The 20556-nt window shown below is 46.6% G+C and overlaps 1 pseudogene; it reads right to left on the reverse strand.

Annotated features, from left to right (window-relative positions):
• Positions 1–5570: 5570 nt before the first annotated feature.
• Positions 5571–20556, reverse strand: part of LOC118788742 — a 51676-nt pseudogene continuing 36690 nt past the window's right edge.

Here is a 20556-nt window from a genome sequence, read left to right on the forward strand (position 1 = left end):
TAACACATGTTCATGTCTTTTGTATAATTACAGATATAGGTATGCATATAGTAGAGAGAGAGAGAGAGAGAGAGAGAGGAAAAAATATATGTTGTATATTCTTCAAAAATGTTGAAGAAGTTGTTGTGTGAAGGGACACAGTTTGCCGGAATGTTCGGAGCGGAAAACGAAAGTGAAGCTTGAGCACCTTGGCGGAATGTAGGTCAGAGGAAACCAACAGAATCGTCGATCTTCGCGCGTTTTCGAAAACTTACTTCCACCTCCTTCGCTGGAGACAGTTCTGCGTCACACTAAGCTCTCCTCCCGGACACGGCTGTAAACGCGCCACCGGCACAAAAATCAGGACTTACTGATAAGTCGACTTATTCAAAGCTAAACAAACGAGACGCTTTTGTGCACTTCATTACAGCGATCATGGCAATTTCTGACTCTATAAATCAAAATATCAAAGCACATCAAATTGCTAATACATGCCAAGAACACATTCAATCGTGTTTTTTTTTTTAACAAATCCCTCCACAATAATTTGAATCATCGTTTGATCAAATGGCGTAGATTGTGTAATTCTTATGTAACGTCGGCCAATAAAAGGTTGGTTTAAGAAGACATTTAAACGTCATTACAACGTTAAAATAATGCTGCCGTCATCACACAACAATTAATGTGTTTATGGTCGAAGGCAAACAATACCGGATTGCCCTATTAGTTTGAGTGCTGTTAAAACTGTATTAAAATGTATTTGTGATATGGGTCTTGTTAAAACAAGATCCTAACAAGCTGATTCCTAATATTACACAATTAGGCCTACCACACAAGAAATTTCCCAACTTAATTTCAGGCCCACGTGGCTCTGAATCTTATGTTGTTACAGTTTTATTTCTTCCTGTTGGTCCATGTCAATAAACAACGACGATAATACTTGATTGTAATGAAACTGGTTGGGACATTACTTGCAGGCCTACGCCGCGAAAAGGTGTGCAAAATTGTTTTGGGAGCTCTACGCTTATTGGCCGTCCTATATTAATAAAAAAAAAAACAGCGTTTAGATGAAACCAGCTTGCTGACCGTCTACGTCGCAGCGCTTTGATATACGTGGCGTATAAACTTCTGAGTGAAGGTAGGCTACCCTACAGCTGCTACATTATAGGCCTACGGTGTGACGGCCACGTCTTTGAGAATGCGTCAACTTGTATGCACGGTTTTGTTCAAATGCAAAACTCAGCAGCAACAAGGTATATACCAAAACGCACAAGTTTGGAGTGTTTCGTAGAATGGCTTCGGGCGTCCTTAAATGGCAATATATTTTGGAAGACCTTTGGTTACGTCCCTTAACACTTCGCATCGCGTTTAAAAGAAGTGGACTCTTCTCATGATTGTAATGTCACGGCAGCTTGCTGCGACTAATTAGTAAACTGCTGGTCATCGACAACATGAAGGAAATTACGGTATACATAAAAGTCCATCTTCCACCCTAACAATTTCTTAATTTAACTTTCCAGAAATCAACCAAACGTAAAATGAATGCAGCTTGTTAACATTTAATAATATCCCGTCTATACTGACAAAAAGTTCCTGCCCATTAAGGTACTTGAAGGGTTCGCTACTCATTTTTAATTTTCAATGGGGTATCAAAACGACGCCCCCCAGTGGTACAATTCTGTAACTGTAATGGATGAATCCACATCTCACAGTCATTAAGAGCCCATCTCATTCCGTTTACAATCAAATAACTGAATGCAAAGATTTAAACCGTACAGAGGAATGGAACGACTCCTGCTAAAAACAAAGCGGCATTGTATGACGAGACAATTGCATACAAATAATAATTTTCTGAAAAAAATTACCAGCGAGCATGCAAATTGTTTAGAAATTAAGTCAAGGTTCTATCATAACAGCAACGTTGGCTACAACATGTCCTTTTCCATATCTGTGTCTGCTGTGTCACTGCGAAAGGGTCAAGTCGCGCAGAATGCCCGCGGAAGTGCCGACACCCTCGGGCGAGTCATGGACACTCCCACCGCCGAGGATGCTTTTACAGAAATTAATCAAAAAGTGACATTTTCTATTGCACGTTTATTCAGCCTCAAGGTTAGAGCCGTAAATCACATCCAGTTATTCTGCTCCTGTCTTAACAATCGCGCTCGCATGTCTACGGGGGGAAAAACAGGATGCACGCCGACCTTACTTTACAAGATAATAACCTGTTTTTAAGAATAAACGTCGTCCGCATGACACAGGCCAAGAACGTTTACCTAGCATCAATTTGGCGATGTTACTTAAAGACTGTAGAACTCATGTGGGGAAAGGAATGCTACGGCGACGCGCAGTTCCAAACAAGGTGTGGGCGGTGCGCGTCGCGCAGTGAATTAAGGAATTTAATCCAATGGAGGAACTAGTTGACAACTGAAACATGTTGTTTTCCAAGGCTTCTCTCTCCTCTCCGAATAGAAAACGCAAAAAACAAAGCCGTTCCAAAGAACAAAATAATACACTTTTGGTATGTTGCTCGGCCCATCATGAACTATTTTGATGTGCCTTTGTATTTTTTGTCCTATAAATGTCATGGGTATTTATGTATTTATTGGCCAACTGTCCCATAATACTTCTTGTGCTCTCGGGTTAACGCAAAACTTGTGTGATTTATAACGTCAAGCTTTGGTCTTTCATATGCTTGCTCCTTTGAGCTGGCTTTATTTTCACTGCCAGTCTTGGTGTGTTACCACTGCGGTTTTCGCTTGGCCAGCGTGGCACCACATGATTGATGAGGCTGACAGATTATCCGACCCAAAAGATGGAAAGAAAGCACAACCAGCAGCCAATGACTTTGCCCTCTGATTCCATTTAAATCGTCTTCGTTTGTTAAATGATAATAATAATAAAGGCAACAAACAAATCTCTCGTGCGAGCAAGGAACACGAGCAAAGCGACTGGACCACAACTCTAATTAGAGTATCCGTTTTACATACATTAGCTCTACGGTACGCACCGAAACCGGCCGCTGAAAAAGATACTCTGGCTGTACACTGAGATACTTCCTGTAGTACTCATTTACAAGACAGCAAAACCCAACAAAATAAAGTTAAACATCACGTTTCAATAATGCCTCTCAGGAATTTACCCCTGTGTCTGTGCTTGTTTGGTACATGTTTAACACGTCCGACACAAACCTGATAAAACAAATGTACAGCCCGTTCACAGGGGAAAAGTCAGATCTATTCTGTTTTGGTGCTTTGAAAAACATCCAGTTGGTATTAAACCATAAAACGGCTCGCCTAAGAGACGATTAAAGGGGAGAAGTATTTTATGGTGTTTTGTCTTACTGGGTGCATCTGCATAATTCTAAATAACTTTATTACTGTCGATAAAAAACGTACTGTCACTGAATGAAAAACAAAAACTGTTTAGCCAAACCACAGTAACCCGCTCGTCATTCCCCGACCCTCAAAGCTGGAGAAATGGCTTCAACGTGAGGTTTGCGTATTGGCTAACACCACCATTATTACTCTCCCAGTTAAAGAACAAGGCCATTATCCTCCCAAACTGCGCAAACCACATGGTTACAACCAGTAAATCTACGAACAACAATATGAAACAGCCCACTCGGCAGCCACAGCAGAAACCTCCTCAATCTTCCCTATTAAAAATGTCATATGAATACACAGCACAAGCTGATCAGCCCAGGGCCTGGTTTCCTCACTCACTCCCGCTCTCATAAACTGTCTCCAGTCAGTCTGGATCCTGGCCTGGTATTTCTGCTTCCTTAACATACACCCTTATCCAGGACAACTTCAGTGAATTTAACATGCTGTCTGTTTGCTGTCTACGGCTAGACATAAATCAAAGGCAACATGAATGATTAGCTCTAAGGTACAACAGCAGTACCCCACCACTGAGTCCTTATTTCCCAACTCACTTCCAGCCCACTTCCCCAACAACAAACATGCTGTCCCACCAACAGTTTTTATAAGATCTGTCTGTTGAGGGTGCTGATTAGAGCTTCTCTGTCCACAAATTAATTCAAAGTATTTTCAATAGAGACTTGTAGCCCTTGTAGACTTGTAACAGGGCACTTCCCTTATAATTCTGGATGGACTCCAACAGAGAAGGATCCCCCACAAATTGCTCAGTAACAGCTCCACCCCCCCCCCCCCCCCCCCCCCCCCACCCACCCCCCAAAACAAACATAAACTGCCAATAACTGCATAACAAGCTTTACGTTAAATGACACACTATCCAAATACCTTTCCCCTCCAGTGTTATCAAATCGTAATTTCAAATGGGTTTCACTTTGCCACAACTTGGTGCAGACGGTAATGCACCACATCATTTGAACGTGGAACGCTGTGCTTTACGCAAAATACGCCTGGGCTTTATTTTGTAATTGCTCACTATTTAAAGCTCTCGCGTTTCCTCGCCACCGCCGCAAAATGACCATTTTTATTCAATCTCCTTGCCTCCATCAGTGCACCATTTTGCTCTCCGCTGAGAGGGGTATTTTCGGAGGGGAAAAACGCTCCGCTAAAGGTTGATTTGCACCGTGTTCTCACTCCTGGGGTGCATGCAATCTTGCTTCTCGGCACAACAGTAGTCACACAATTCTATCAATATAAATGCCTTGCATAAGCTTACAAATAAACTCCAGAGCAGAGTGAAACATCACATCTGCACGCCAGCAGCGGCATTTCATTTTGCCACTGAAAGAATGATGCATTCCCCTCACCAATAAAAATGCCTGGGAAAAAAAAATGGTTTCCGCTTTGGGTAGATAAATATAGACGGTTTTGATTTTGTGTGTTTTTCCGGTGACAGTTACACTAACTCAAAACAAACTGCTTAACTAAAAAACTAAACTGCCTTCATTATTCTCAGGAGTTCAATGGTAATTTTGAAACAACCTTCTGGTCTGGACCCAGACATTTTCATGATTGAGTATTTTCGAAATAAAAGGGGAAAAAAACCACTAGTGTAATCTGCAAAAAATGTGCAGAGATGAAATGGATATCTACGAAAACGAGCAGATGATCCATTAAAACCTCACAACACTGCCACACACACGCACAGGAAACGTGCTCGAAGGAGAACCATCCATTCATTCATTCTTTTGAAAAAATGAAAAAATCTTATTTCATCTGACCAATAAGCTAAAACTGCAGCCACCTCCAGTCTCTCCAACAAAATTATCCCCCCCCCCCCACACACACACACACCCTTTCCCACCCGATGACAGAAACACTTCAAAGATACAATTACAGCCCCCCCCCTCTGCCAGACCCTCTGTCCCCCTCGTCTTTTAATTCCGTAATCAGTCGCCGGCAGGTCCCGGTATCACTGCTCGCCAGTCAATACAGACATCCCCAAACACTCACAAGACTGCTTTTTTTGTCAAATGTTTTATTGAGTGTAGACATCTGGGCTACTGTAAAACATGCATTATCAGGAGATGGAGGAGAGGTGCAGGACCCATTGTCCTCCCTGTCACAAGTGTCAGGCCAGCCACTCCTGATGGAGATTAATGAAGTATCTGGAGAGTAATATGCTTCTTCAAATGCTCCTACAATTTAGAGCGGGCTGGTTGTGTGTGTGTGTGTGTGTGTGTGTGTGCGCGCATGCGGTGGGGTCCTAATCTTAAATAGCAAAGCTGTCAGCGTTTAGTGGATGTTTGTGTGTGCATGTGTGCGGAGATGCCGAGGGGGGGCTTCTGTGTTTTACGAGCCAAGAAACAAACAGATAAAGTGCTGGCGGCAGGCAGAAGGGACAGAGGCAGCTTCCTGGCAGGTAACGATCAAGCTGTCCTGATTTGTTCTACCTAAAAACAAAGGACACCTTTTTCTTCCTCGCTGGCACAGTTCATTCAGCTGGGCCACAAGGTGATGCTCCGCCATCACTTCCTCTTGGGCTGGCTGGGAGTATCGGATTTAAAAAAAAGATAATATCTCCGTCCTCCACTGTGTAGTTGTCACTCTTGTCGTCTGTATTTACCAGCAAGCCTGTGAAACAGATGGGGGGAAAAAATACAAACGTTTCATTTAAAATAATGACAGGTGTGAAAAAATGGCCAATATGTGAATTGGCCAATATAGATACAACGTTCAAGAAAAATGCACACACAGAGAAATGCATGTTTTATTCATGGGGCTTCTAGGTTCCCACCGAGTGAACAAACCTCTCCCCTGGTCAATTTCTATTCATAAATGTGGGCAGAGCGATCATAACATGTGTATTTTTAGGATGTTAATACTTCTCAAAGAGGCAGCAAAAAGTTCCAACATCCATTTTGTGTACATCTGTCTGCCCCCTTCCCATCAAACTCAAAATAATTGACTTGAAGTGCTAATACGGACAGGTTTAAGGCATTCTGCTTCTGCAGAATGCACAATTAATTAAAAGAATCGATGTTCTTTTCTCAGGCCCAGGAGACCCTTTTAATCCAGACTCAACACCGGCAGAAACACTGGTTGGAGGAGAGGGAGAGAGAGAAGGGGGGGGCGAGAGGAAAAAAAAAATCAATGGCTATTTGTGATTCCTGAGTATGTATTAAACCAGACACGGCTAACTGGTTCATTTGCACTTGAAAGCAGCCATCTGGAGGAGCAAGCTTCGCCTAAGCAGATATGATTACTAATAATGCCGTATCCCTGTACCCTGGCCGTCTCACACTGGCCTTTTGAAGCGTCTGATTCCTGCCACCGACATTAAACGGCCCCGGGCCTCGCCGCGGTCGAAGACACACACGCACGCGTGTGCTCCGCGCACGGACTCCAACAGGGAGAGGGATTAGGCAGGGGGGGCGCGGCGAAAACCCAGAGGCTCTGCTCTGTAGCTGCGCTTGCAGAGCACTGACCTTCAGAATCCACTCACTCCTGCGCCTCTTCTGCTGCCAGGATGCTGCCCGTTTTTATAAGTGCTTACTACCGCAGCCACCTGAAGGAGGCTTTTCTTGCGTCTTTTTTTTACCATAGCGAGGCACCAAAAAATAACCTACTGTGTCGGGACAGTTGAGAAACCCTTGTCTTGGGCAAACTCCTCATACATTTATTTATAAACAAGGAATAAATGCACTGATGTAGAAAAATATAAAAAGCACACTTCATCTCTTTTTTTTTTAAAGCTTTACCATGTCCAATAAAGGAGGAAAAATGAGCATGCCAAATTATGAACATGAATATCAACAGTATAAACATAGACGGCATTGCTTTCATGTAAAACTGCAAATCAGCATATCAGATGTGCTGTACTCTCTCAGGAGAAAACTCACCCCTTGAGAGATAAATCTTTATAACTAGATAAACACCATAAAAGTAGGGTTGTCAATGCTAAAAGGATTTCAAACACAATTAATCACACATTCTTTACCCTTCTAACCTACTATAGTTAATTTCTTCTGGTAAAACTATTTTTGCTGGATGAGTGAAAGTAGTAAGAAGTGGCACTTAAAAGCATTGGACAGAAGTGGAAAACAGGGTTTCTGTGAGCTCCACACAGGCCGTATTTCAGTGTCACTGACGCATATTCGGTTTGCAGTACCACCTATGGGCTGAACACGCTCCTGCTGCTGCCGAATCAAATCGACAGCAATTCCTCTGCCCGAAAAACAGAAGTGGGTCCGTTTCCCCAGGATCGCTGAATGTAAATGAAGCAAACAATATACAACAATTTAAGTAGGTCTGCTGCCAAATACTGAGTGCAGTTCACTCAGCGTTACAGAGGACATTGATGGGTAGGTGCGGCACACTGCTGTTAGCATTTCACTTTATGAGAGCTGTAATATAAACCTTACCCATTTTACATTATAATAATTTTCTTATGGTGCATTCAGTGAATTCATTTTTAGAGCTCGAATGACTTCTTCCTGTAAACGTGAAATTTGTTTTCAAAATCTCTTCTATAAATGCATAGTGCTGCAGTGGTGGGTATTTCTTCCAGTTGTTTAGATTAGGTGCAAGAAGAAGTTGGCAACGTCAAATGTGATTGCGTTGCATAAAATTGCATGTGAGGAAATGACTAAACTCGTTCATTGTTAAAAGAAAGCACATTTGTCTAACTGTAATTGTTTCCACTTAATTATCTGCCTGGTGTAATTTAAAGAGCAAACACCTGTCATTTGAATTATCTTAAATGGCTTAAGCTCAGAGTGGAATCTAGATGTGGAAGGCACAGAAAGGTCACGTAACCAAAGTGTTCTCATCTGCCCTGTGTTCTGAGCTTTTAATTTGCTTCGTGTACTGAAAAAAATTAAAAAGTAAATGATCAAATCTTAAATGAATTAAGCAGCCCTTTTCTCTTTTTCTTCTTTTTTTTTGTAGTGCAAACTATCGTCATTTCTACACTTTGATTGAAGCAGCAGGAAAAATGCTGGTATTTGCTGTAGAGATATATGAGCGTGACTGCAATCAAACAGAAAATGAATGAGCCTGGTGTTCACTGTAGGCTGCACATATGCAGAAACAAAACCTTTGAAGAGGACTTCTTAATAAAGACAAATCTTTTGTCTTTTTGTTTTCTTAAATTTTCTAAAGCACTTGTGAACAAGATCTTTTTTTGTTTAATTTACGTTAATTCTGCTTGGAAACAAAATATCTTTAATTAAAATGGTATCCAAGGAGCATTCGAAAAAAAATAAATTGGGATTAGATTTTTTTTAAATTGTAAGATTAATTGGATCCTTTTTCCTAATTCATTTTACTGCCTTTGTACGCAAGCATACATATTGCTGCACATTAATAATGAAAAGACATGAAAGCTTTCAATCTAAAATTTTAATCCGAATTATAGCATGACACGTATTTTCCATATGCGCACCGGAACTCCTGAGACAATGCATATATTTATGCTGCTTTTGCAGTTTTGCAAAACGAATAAGCAAGTCTTTACATGAAAACTTACACAGCGCCCGAGAAATACAGTGAGAAACGCCCCAATAAAACCGACTCGTTGACAGCTACTTTCAGTTAAATCCTCAGATATGCACCAGACCGCCAGCTCATCTTATGAATGCATAATGCTGTCCGGCTGCCCATGCTGCAGCGGAGCTGTGAAGGAGACGAGGCAGGCCCCTTCTGCAGCACTGCCTCTCTCCGTGTCCCAGGGTCTCCCTCCTCGCTCTCCGCTAATCAGGGTTAAAGGCCCTGCATCAATTACATACTACAATAATATCCCCAACGAAACGCCGCCATCAGGGATTACCACTCTACGGCGGTTCACCAGGTTCACACTGGTCTGTGATCTCCGCTTTGTTGCCGATCCCTGCGAGCGATCGCTTAATCCACAGGCGCTGGCGGAGAGGAGACCCTTCCTCAGGGCTCCTTCTGCCATTATGGCGCACGCCACGCCCGTTTTTGTGTTGTCCTGGGCGTTTTTGGGCTGGTGTGTTGCTGAGACACGGCTGTATCTCACCCGCTCTGATTGGCCGCGCGTGCCGGCCGTGTGTCTCACTCAGCTGTGCCTGAGGCTTAATTACCAGGATGACCAGCATAATGATCCTCTTGCCGTGCCCCTCCTCCTCTAACGGACACCAGTCAGCTGTTCCCTCACCCGCCGGCAGGGGTTTGCGTTCCAGACGGAGCCGAGAAGATAAACCCTTCCCAGAAACTTCTGTCGGACGCCTGTGCGAGCACGGACGCTGACACATTTATGTCTTGCTTTCTCTGGGGCATGGGCGCGCGTGGAGACGAACCAATTACACCTGCCCTGCTGGATCATGCCGAGAGCGGGGGAATTACCCACAATCCCTCATGTGACATGGAGCGCTCCAGAATGCCGCTCCTTGCCCGAGGCCCTCACAGGGAAATAAAGACAAGCCTAAATTACAGCGTTGCCCTCAATCGGGCGGATGTTTTGCGAGCAGAAACCGAGGCTAGTATCTCTCAGTTACGGGCAAACTCACGCCAAAGACAACAACATTCACCTCTGCTGCTCTTGTGGATGTAACACATGCCCATTGTTCGTATTCACCTGCTGTATGCAGCACAGGATTACTTAATAAGCTCTTCCCCATGTATGCCCACTGGCTGTGATTCTCCGAGCCTGTGCCCGTGTAAAAACAACACAGCTCGGTGGAAAAAAAAAGGTCAAAACGCATTATCGGCTATGAAAGAGGACGTGAAAGCCACTTTTATGCGCTGTTCATCCGTGAAACGGTTCTTATGTTAAGAATTACACACTTTATTTAACTTGCCTTTCCTGATCACTGTCACTGGGCCGGCAGCGGCTCAGGAATGTGGCGGAGGATGTTCCTGAGTCGGTGGATATGCACAGCCTGCCGCCCGCTGGCGAGGGCCTGGTGGGGAGAGAGAGGGGTGAAACGCAGCGCTCCTGGCTGCCGGAGACGCGGGGGAGAGACTCCACAGCCAGCCGGTTTACCTGCGCGGTGATGAGGAGGACATGCGCAGCGGGTTTAGGATGAGGGAGCCTGTCAGGTGCGGAGGGTGCACGCATGCGTTAATTTCCTCGCTGGCGGTCGGCCCGCAGCGACTGTCAGCTACGCCAATCGTGTTCAGAAAGGGGGTGGGGGGGGGGGGGGGTTGGGGATCACCTTGACAGGGCTCTCGCCGCCTCCCTCTCTAAAGTCCCGGGAATTTCATCACTCTGGCCGTAATGAAGCCCCCTTCCCAGAGCGCGCACAGATCCTCCCGGCGGCCGGCGGGGGCCCTGGCTCCTCTCTGTCAGCGAGAGAAGAAAAGACAGAGGACACACAAAGTAAATGAATTGTTTTTGAGAAGATGGATTACATAGCGGGTGCCTGTCAGCGGGTTTGATGGGTAGGGGGGTGGGGGGGGTGTGTGTAGGGGGGTGCTGCACGGACGACGCTCAGGTCCACCCCCCCCCCCCCCCCCCCCCCCCCCCCCATCGCCGTGGGAAACGCTTGCCCCTGATAAAGGCCCCGTCCCTCGCTATCAAAGACCACCAGCAATTTCTGTATCGATTCCGTCCCAGCAATCTCCCCTTCATTGTGGGTTTCAGCTCCGGCCTCCGCTCGTCTCCGATGTGTCCGGAGCGGTGTTTTGGTTACAGAGACCGAGATAATAATTGAGTTTATTGACCCCGCCGTATCAAACCTAGCAGTTTTCGAATATACAGTAAGGCAGAATTTTACAGATATGCGTCCGGAGTCCCTGTATTACCAATGTGCTCAAAGGCATAAAAATCGATGAGACCGTCGCCATGTTAACCCTTCTGCTGCCAATCTAAACCCGACCTCATGCGCCAATCCGCCCAGGTGGGCAGATCAAATATGACGGAATTTATAGTTTTGAGGAGTCTGTCTAATTACATAGGTTACTGCAACTGGTTCCTTTGCAAAGCATTAAAGACAAACAGCACAAACATGGTAAATACAAAACATCAACGTGGGCAAATGTGATGTGGCATGCCGCACAAAAACAATCCAACATTACTGCCTCATTCTACCTCATTGCTTCAATATTAAACGCTTCATTCAGTGAATTTTACATAAACCGGACCATGTCCAGCGCTGTGTTTTTATCATGGAATGAACGAGGCCATTTTTCGGCGGGAAACGGCACAAACACGCCGAACACGCTCCTGCTTCAGGCTGCGGTGACCGCTGCCTGTCTGCCAGCTCTCCATTCAGAGCGCGGCGTTCGGAAACTGTTGAGCAATTTTAATTATGTACATAATAAGGTCCGGGTCAACATATTTCATGCCAAAAGAATGATGTGTATTTAATGACTCCAATACATTACGACCGCCGTGTAATTTCACTGACTGAGCGCTTGTAAGTTTAACTACTATAAATCAGGATCAAGGTTTGTCTAGGTGGAGGAGAGATGAGTGATTTTTTTTTTTCTACCAAGTGGCGTATTTCAGGGGGTTGTGCATCCCACACAAACACACTCACACACACACACACACACACACACACACACACACACACACACACACACACACACACACACACACACAGCCGTTCAGAGGAGGCTGATAGATAACGGTCACCTCCAGCCTGACTAATAAGCCATGCTAAAGGGCTAAGCAGCGCGACATTACAGAATGCAGTTTTTACAACGCAAGATGTATTGGCTTAATATAGTTACTCACTGATGCCTACCTGACTCACTGCCCCCAACTCTAAATCAAGGCTGGCTGCAATCGCTTATGTGACAGGGGGATGGGGGGAAAAAAAGACACTTTTCAAGAGAAAATTCCCCATGGATTTCAACCACTTGAGATTACCTTCTTGAAGGGGTTTTTTTGAGCAGTTCTGTTGCTTTCTTATTTTAAAAGGACATTACTCACTGGGTTCAAACATTTTCTATCAGTCTCATAAAACTATCCAAATGAGTGGTTTTCTTGTGCTAAAACTTTAAATGCAGATCAAGTCACTACATTTTCTGATGTTAAATAGGCCTAGAGTATTCTAGCTAACAGGGAATTTACAGCACGACTTCACAATTATTTTGCAATTTACAATTATTACTCATTTAATATGAATGTCTAATTGAAGCCTGAAGTCAATTTAAGTTATTTGGGAAAAAACTAATACTCAGCAGAAAATAATCCCCAAGGAAATACCAAGCACATAGAAAGTCACTGGGCCTTGCGCACCTAATTTTTAGACTGGGTATGTCCAACCAGATACTTTCCCTGGGTTTTGTTCCTTCATATTGCCCTGTTAACGCATCAGTAATGACAAGATGCCGTCACGGCTGAATTCATCCCTTCTACCCGACCCTTCAAAACACACTCACACCACTTCCTGTTTACTCACAGAAACCAGCACGTGTGGGGTTACTGTAATTCCGTCCCGTTTCCGTGGCAGCGGGCGGACTCCTCGTGCCACTAAGACACAAGGGCGAGGCGTCGCCGACGCGGACGGGGGGCCGGGCGAGCGGCCGCATCAATTTCGGCGGAGACAACGCTCAGTCACACAGCTTAGGTACACACAATGCAGGGGGGCCTTATCTCTGGGAGCAGGAAGGGGCCGGCCGCGTCCCCTCAGACTGGGCACATTCACTCCCTGTAATGGGCACAATCAATTGCTGCACATCCCCCCCAAACCCCCCTCCCTTAATCAGAGAGGCCCTCGCTTTCACCGTTCAGCGGCTCACGAATAATTGAAGTGGCCCCAAACAAAAAAACGCCCCCCCCGCCACACCACCCCCCACCCCCACCCCACTTCTGCGCTGACTGGCTGAGGGCCTGCCGCAGCAGGGACTCAGTGCAATTCGGCTTTGGAACGGAGTCCAGTGGGTGGGGAGGGGGGGGGGGGAGTGTACCTGGGCGGTCCACACATGTGCCACACTCGGGCCTCCAGATGCAGGGCCACTGTCACACACAGGGGCCACAGACACAGACACCCTCTCAGACACACCCTCTCAGAGACACAGGCTGACAGACACACCCTCTCAAAGACACACCCTCACAGAGACACACCCTCACAGAGACACCCTAGCCTCTCAGAGGAGCTTGGGCCTAACCTCCTGGGCCTCAGGGCCTCACAGGGCGGAGGACGACAGACACTGATGGCAGCTAATCTTAAACTCTCCGTAATTAAAATAAAAACGAATAAAACTTCCCTCGTGTTGAGAGACTGCAGGCGTTTTAATAAATAAATAAATCCCACCATTAAATAACACTCGAGGGCTACGGGGTTGAACGAGGAACATTTTAACTTCTCCCAAAACAGTCTGATTAATTAGCATACCCCGACGTCTCATTCAGGCTCCTTTCAAAACTCCGCCGAACATCCTTCTCCACACGGCAAAAGAAATCCGTCGTCACAATTTCTTTCGGCGATGGAAGGTTTTTTCGCGTTTGCGAGAACAATGTACTTCACATGCCCAAGTTGTAATTATCCCCGAGATGGCAGATGACAGTTAAAAACTTAATTTAGAATAAAATCCTTTGACTGAGTCGCTCGGTAAAGAGAAGGATCCCTGCTTTATAATGGTAATTACTCTGTCATTTATTATTCTATCAGCAAAAGCAATTAAAGGAGCGCAGGGAAACAGTTGATAGTAAAGTGCAGGGAGAGTGAATGCTAATTAACCTCTGTGTCTGGTGCTCCTCGCAGTACTTCTGTCTCTCCTCGTCACTCACGTCCTGCAGCTCACTCTCCAGACCGCCGCTGAAGGGGACGACCAGGGCGCCAGGGTCACTGCTGCCCACCCACTCCTTAATTTTCGCCAACCTGGAGGAGGAAGGGGAAAAAGAGAGGGGGTGCAGGGAGGGGGGGTGAGGATGTCATGACCACGGGCCACAGTGCGAATGATAGTCTGACAGTGCTGTGTGTGTGAATGGGCACGTGTTTACGGCTGTGTCACGGTGTGGATGCGTTGCTTTTCCGAGGTCTTGCCTTTGCTGCTGGGGTTTTTGTTGCCAGTTGCGTCCGTAACCCCTTCGCACGGCACGTGGGCATGCAGGTGCCAGCTGGACACAGGAAGTTCACCCCAAAAGGGCTCCTTCCCGACCAGACACCGCAAGCAACGCTAATTCTTAAAAGACTTGTTTTGGACTGAGCTCGCTTTGATTACCCTGCTGGTTGAGGACCCTCAGCGGACTTATTCAACCTAAGGAACGTCTTTGTCATTCAGTCAATCTAAAGCTCTTCTGAGTGCTTTTCTTTCCCTTTAAAGACATAATTGTTCTGGCCAACAGGCAGAAACAGCGGGACACCTGACATGGCGGGACAAAGATATCCTTACAGTTAATCGCGACTCTCTGTCTGAACAAAGTGGAGGGAGATGGCAGCAATTAAGAGATTAGGCCCCCACCCTTTCAGCAGGGGGGACTTGGAGTCCTTTCACAAAAAACGTTTTCACACTTCAGTTTGTCAGCACTAAGCACCTGGATTGATTCACAAGGGCTCCTGTCATTATGTGTAATCCTAGTTTCCTGTTTAAAAACCCGCTCAAAGTTCCACCGAAAGAGGTCACGATAACGCCCCAAAATACCACAGCTGCTCCTACAATAAAACCTGCCTGATCCGCCATCTGTTACCTAGAAGGTCTTTTACCTATCACTTTTCTTCCTGTGTGAAATTCAGCCTTGTTCGTTTATTGGTGGTTTTGGCTTCAGAGGAAAATATGATCAACCAAACGCTAAGTGCCTTGAGAACATCAGTGGCCTCGTGTTAAACTTGGATATTTACAAAATGGCTTGCACACGACAAAGGCAGCCATAGATATGAGTGTCATTTCTCACATTCTGACTGAAAGAACCCTAACAGTCTGTGAGCTGAATCGCGGACAAACACCACAATCCCTTTTCTTCTAAAGCAACACTGCCATGTCACGTCTCGCTGACAGCGTTTCAGCGGCGCGCTTTACACTGAAGCCAAGATCCGCCAGCCGCCAGCCCGCGGCCGCTTCTCACAGACAAATTTACGATTTACCGAAACCTCAACCTGAAAGCGAAGAGGATGACTGGCTGCCCAAAAAGAAGGAGAAGGAGGAGGAGGAGGAGGAGGAGGAGGGGGAAAAAATCCAATCTGGGATAATAACAGCCGTAGTTTGTCACTTTAAGATCGCCGCCATCCTGCTCTTTTGGCAGGTTATTAGCATTCCTCAGGTATGCCGTTTGGCACGGCCGGGTTGAATAACGATCCACAAATCACTCTCCCCGCACCAGTCAGGGGCTGCGATCTCCGTGAATAGGCCATTGTACCTGGGACTGTAATTGGTGAGGGCTTGACAGAGCGGAGCATCGCCCCGGCCGAATAACAAAGACGCTCCCTGGCCCCGGGCTGTTGACGGATGATTTTCATAATGCGGAGGCAGGGACCAGGTTCGAGCGAGCGGCAAATGAGCGTGGGGGGTCCCGGGGTCCTCACACCGAGCGACACAGGACCTGACAAACACCTCGCCACCAGAACAGGATCAACCCCCCCCGCTTCCGTCTCCCACACCCCCCCCCCTTCCGCAAACTCAGCTCTGTCAATTAAGGGCCCTGAAGTTCCGTCAGAGGCTCAGCTTCCTGTTCCTTCTAACTTGGGCGCCGTGTGATCTGCGCCGCCCGTATTAAAATCCATCCCCAATTACCTGGCCAAGCGCGAATCCCACTCGGGTGCAAATTGGACTGATGACACACAACAGAACGTCCCAAAGAAAATGATGGAATCCTGTCTCAGGGATATATTATTCACACTTTAGCGCATATGTTCCCTTCGGGGAAATCATGACTGGGGACAAAATGACAAGGGGTGTCAGGCAGGGTTTGCAGATGAAAGAAAAAAAAAAAGGTGACATTTATCGCTGTATCCACTTTGTCGTGGCAGAGCGCTGCTTTTTATGCACTGGCTATGGAGCGAACTATCTGGCACCAGGGTTTGGGCCTCCTGGTTTCAGTGATCACAGCTCTGGGCTTGAAAGCAGGACCAGTTAAATCCCAGCCAGGCAAGGCAACCCGCTCCACAGGAAAAGAGCCACGCAAAACGCCTCTGTTCCTGTTCTGCCTTCATACACAGTGAGGCTGGGCAATGAGTGAAAAATGAAGCTAAAACCAAAACCAATGAAGCCCCTGAGTGCAAAATGCACATTTCCCATGGACACCAAGTGGAGTATTGGTCTAGTTTAGTATCTTACTGACTTCTTGTAATACTTCTTGATAACTATTCTTAGCATAGTGATACAGTTATTTAGAAGTGACTCTGGGTAAGAACGTCTGCTAAATATCGAGACAGTGTCTACACTAGGCTCCCAGGTGGCTCAATGGTTAAAGCACTCGCTTTGAGTGCAAGCTGAGCCCTATGGCCCTGGCTCACTCCCAGCCAGGGAGCCCACAGCGGTGGAACAAATTGGCTTCATTCTGCTAAGGACCAGCGTAGGTATGTGAGCAGGGGTCGCTTATGTCGCCGCTCTTGGGCTCCCTGCGATTCGTCAGGTGCCTCCGAGCTTGGCTGATAATGGTAGCACCTATCCTCCACTGTACAACTCCACTGTACTGTGCCATGTGACTTTTAGTACTAACAACAGCTGCTGGCTGCGTGTGAGTGTAGCGGAGGATTGCGTTCATCCCGCCAGAGCGCTTCTGTGTGAGGGCAGGGCTCCTCGCAGTGAGACAAGCCTAACATCCAACTGCCCATTCCAAAGAAGAGCTTGCAAAAAGGAAAAAAAAAAAAAGCTTAAAACGAGACTATACATGCGACAACTCAACTGCATCAGAGACATTTTTATTCTGATTCAAATGACGCTCTGTGGACGGAAAGCAAAATGGCACCCGTCACATATGCTCAAATCAGAGACTGAAACAGGGAGATGCAGAGAACCGCACTGCTGAGCTATTAGCGGCTAAGAGCAGCAGGGACGTGCACAATCACTCACGGCTCTGCTAATAGAAAGATTCAGCACTTTCCCGCACAGACCTCAGTCTTCTCTGAACAAATGATGCCTGAAATTTTTATTCTTCTCATAATGGAATTTCAATGGCCTTCGCTGCAAATCTAGTGGAAATTTTTGCATATTAAGTGGAAAAAATTAAATGTTAACCACGTTTTAATGTGATTAAGGCTGACAAGGACATTATTTCTGCTAATCACTCACTCGCTTAAAAAGCTCCATACAGACTGGGGAGCGGGTAGTGTTTGCTGTTTTTTTCCTGCACGTCCCAATAGAAAACACATAAGCATTTCACAATCCTTCAAATGTAACTCTTACTCTTTATCACCTAACATTTAAAAAGGAGAAAGTGAACAATAGAAACATATTAAACCCGCTATACTTAGCCAACTGGGCATTGCGTATTTCGGACTAGATGGACAATTTTGCTCCAGCCTATGTGCAAATAAGCTGGTTTCCTTCTCAGGTCTTCAGCTGTTTATTCCGCAATTCACTTTAAAAAAAAAAAAAAAAAAAGAACAAAGTATACAAGCAGAGCTAGCGTTAATTCTCCATATGGCCAAAGACAGCCTAATATATATCTGATATAGTGAAACACAGGAGGCATAATTCATAATTCAGCCCTCCTAACCCAGTGCGCTCTGTCTCTTTACTTGTGAGAACCTTGGAGAGAGGAATAATTCCTGAATTTCTGCACGCTTGCAGGGGCCCTGAGCCGCGAGAACGCTTTGATCCGCTGTAATGACTGCGGAGGGGGGACTCAACGGCGTGCCCGCGGAACAGGTGCAGCTACCTGAGCCAGCGACCCGCGCCCGTCCTGCTGTCTTTACTCCGGCGTCTCACCTGCACCTGCGACCGCGTGAACAGCTTTATTATCCCCGTTACGACAGGTAAGCCCATAAAAGCAGCTGACGGAGGAGCTCTGGGCCCCGGGCTCCGAAACCTACCCTTTCAAATGCAATTGACTGCTGGCAAACCTGAGGAGTAATCCTCTCAGAGCCACTGAAACTACAGTCCCAGAGAGAAAGGGGGTTTTCTCTCCGACTCCGTCTCCGAGAGGAGAGATGGCCAATCAGCCGAGCGTTAGCTGCGCCGCTCACGGCCGGCCCGGCACACAGCCGCACGCGCGCGCACACACACACACACACACACACGCGCTCTCTCACATGCACCCGGCACGCCAGACAGTGACCTAAGAGTGCTTTCTCTCATTCTTACCTCCTTTAGAGTTCCCACTGTGTTCTAAAGCCCACTCCATTGTGACCCCCCCACCCCCAACACACATACACGCACACGCACGCGCGCACACACACACACACACACACACACACGTGCGCACACACACACACAAACGCACAGAGCCAATCAGCAGGCAGAAGAAAGGGGCATATGAGCTCATGATGCGATTTGAGGCTGCAAAGTCAGGCTCCCGGCTGGGGTCTTTTTATCCTCGCAGCGGTGCATTCTTGCGAGGCCATCAGTGTAGCCGCTGCGGTTACGGGCAGATTGCTCTCTGCTCCCCGCGTCCACCACGCCACGCCGCCCCGCGCTGCTCTCTGGAGCCTGACGGAGGGGGCCCTCAGACAGGGCCCCGGAGAGGCAGCCGAAATGACGCCTTTCATCCTCGACACAGCAGGGACTCCCACTGCGTTTCAATCGTGGCGGCAGCAGCGCAGCGTAATGGTAAGGAGCAGGGCTCGTAACCCAGAGGCTGCCGGCTCGATTCCAAGGTTGGGGCACTGCTGTTGCGCCTTTGAGCAAGGTACTTAACCAAAACCGCTTAAGTATTTATCTAACTGTATACTGTGAAACATAACTGATACCACTGACATGAGGGTTATGTATGGGGCGGCAGTGCAGCATAGCGGGTAAGGAGGCTCATAACCGAAAGGTTGCTGGTTCGATTCCCTGCTAGGGCACTGCTGCTGTACACTTAGACAAGGTACTTAACCCAGAATTGCCTCAGTAAATCTCCAGAAGTATAATTAGATAAAAACTAATAACATATTGTATGTAAGTTGCTCTGGATAAGAGCGTCTGCTAAATGACAATAATGTAACGTAATGTAAGCTGGATAAGGGTGTATTGTAAGCAGACGATGCCCCTCAGAGAAACAGCGAGTCCTGTGAGGACACACAGTGAAAATTTCTTTTCCACCGACACGAGACCCTCTGGTGCCGAAACCGGGCCTTCGGGCCTAATGGAGCGTTATCGCGGCTAGCGGCTCGCGGCGCGGCTTGCTGCAGTTCGGAGAAAATTAACTGCAGATGAAAAGCATGACCCCCCCCGGAGCATGTATCGCCGAGCAACGCCGCACGCCAGGCAGCAGCATTGTCATTTACCGCCACTGACTGCAAGGAACGAAGGTGGGGGTATGGGGGGACTGGGAGGTGGGGGGACGGGGGGACAGGAGGGGGAGCAGGAGGGGAAAAAAAAAAAAAAGTTGTCAAGATTTGACAATTGTGACAAGAGCAGGCAAAGTGTAGCGCTGCAGAATTCCTGGTGAAATTCTCTCCCCCCCTTCTTAAGGACTGTCCTGGGTGACAGCTTAATGTGTACCACATGCAATATTTATTCTCATCTTGTGTCAGGCTGTCTAGCCGTCCGAGGGAGTACAAAGAATGTCACTTATTAGAATAAAAGCAGAGGAAAGGTAATCAAGGACATATGTAACATCAGCCAATCAGACCCCCTTCTCCCGCATCCCTTTCCCCATTCATAACAGTTGAACAATCACTCTGATAACAAGCTTTCAGGAGCCGTATGTGGCAACACTAAATTCATTTATTTAGCTCATTAAAGCCCAGTGCAGCAGGACACTCACTGTGACACGTGCATTTTGTTATAACCTTATCTCAGAGATGATAAATAACGCAACTTGTCTCGGCCCGTAACTATCAAAATATATCATTAACTGGCCTTTTTTCAAACGCGCGTAGCTCCCTATACTCTCCATATCAAAACGAAGCGCTGGCCTTGAATAGTAACGACAGATGGGTTTTTTTTTAATCCCCCAAGACAGTCCAGCTTTCTTCTTGCAGGGAGTCTAAGATGTGCCTGTGGACCCTTTCAAAGGACTGCAGTCGAGTTCAGGAGAACTCGAAACACTGGCTTATCGGCGTCTGTTCCTCAGCAGGAAGAACACAGCGTAAATCTGTTACAAACACATGTACTAATGACTTAAATCTAATATAAGCAAATGCAAAAATACGTTAAATCTGATATAAACACACGTAAGGATGAGTTGAGTTTAATATAAACA

This window comes from Megalops cyprinoides, chromosome 14 (assembly GCF_013368585.1).
Source record: "Megalops cyprinoides isolate fMegCyp1 chromosome 14, fMegCyp1.pri, whole genome shotgun sequence".
Lineage (NCBI taxonomy): Eukaryota > Metazoa > Chordata > Actinopteri > Elopiformes > Megalopidae > Megalops > Megalops cyprinoides.